Source organism: Grampus griseus (genome assembly GCF_964374135.1).
Source record: "Grampus griseus genome assembly, chromosome: 12".
NCBI lineage: Eukaryota > Metazoa > Chordata > Mammalia > Artiodactyla > Delphinidae > Grampus > Grampus griseus.
This window is the reverse complement of record NC_139006.1, coordinates 17,769,174-17,770,390: the sequence shown is the minus strand read 5'-3', so window position 1 is coordinate 17,770,390 and position 1,217 is coordinate 17,769,174.

The following is a 1,217-nucleotide window of genomic DNA, read 5'->3' as shown; positions in this document are numbered from 1 at the left end:
TGCACATAGGTACTTAGCACAGGGATCTAGCCGCTAGCAAGTGTTTAGCAAGCGGTTTCAATTATTATGTTTACAGCAAGGAAAGTGTGAAACCCAGTGTATGAGTCAGGATTCTCCATATTCCTCAATTTTAATTTTTAATTGTATAAGTATAGTTAGGTATAATCCACTTAAACAAAACTCTCTATAATTTATAAGCGTATAAAGGGGTCCTGAGACCAAAAACTCTGAGAACCACTGAGCTAGAACTTTGATTTCCTTACTAAAGCAGTGGCAACTACTTGCTCTGGAGTTGGGGGAAGTGATTAAACGGGCAAATCCTCTCTGGCTCCAGTGCTGTCCAGCGCAGTAGCTGCTGGCCACTTGTGACTATAGAGTACATGAAAAACGGCTGGTTCAAATTGAGAGGTACTTAGTACAAAAGAAGAATGTAAATGATCTCATTAATAATTTTTCCATATAAATGACAATATTTTGGACACATTGGGTCAAGTAAAAGGTATTGATAAAATTAATTTTATCTGTTGTTTTTCACTTTAATGTGGCTACTAGAAAATTTAAACTGTTTACTTCCATATATTTCTATTGGACACTGCTATTCTGGAGACACACAGACTTGCCTGCCAATCTTGTTTCCACCACTTACAAGCTGTGTCAAAAGACTTTTTCTCTAAATTTCTTGTATTTCCTGGGATGTAAAAACTGTGAAGACTGAACATGAATAATGCATGTGACGTACTTAGCAATGCATTTAAGTAAACAATAAGTTTGGTGGCTGTTATTATTAAAGGTCTCGGTTTCTCTATAGGTGTCGTCAGAGATGTGCCCCATGCTCATTAAAGGCCCTTCCTCTGCGATCCATTTCCACTCCGACGACAATTATAACTAAAGGTGGCCAAATTGTGATCCCGTTTTCAGGCGGGGGTCGCCCTCTTTACACCGAAAAATAAAAATGACCCAGAGTCCCTTCTGCAAATGGGATATGTATAACTATGAACAGGGCCCGAGCAAAACTTGAAAACCAAGCGACCCCGGGCCGCACGGTCTCCCTTAGTAACCGACGAAGACGCCCGTGACTAAGGGGGAAAAGGAAAAACAAGGCGGTGGTCCGTCGACTCCAGTCCTCCGGTGAGAACCACTTCCGTTTCTTCCGGGAGCCCGTCCTTGTGTGTACCCTCCCCGGAGGAGCTGGGACTTTGGCCGCGGGTTCCGCCGTC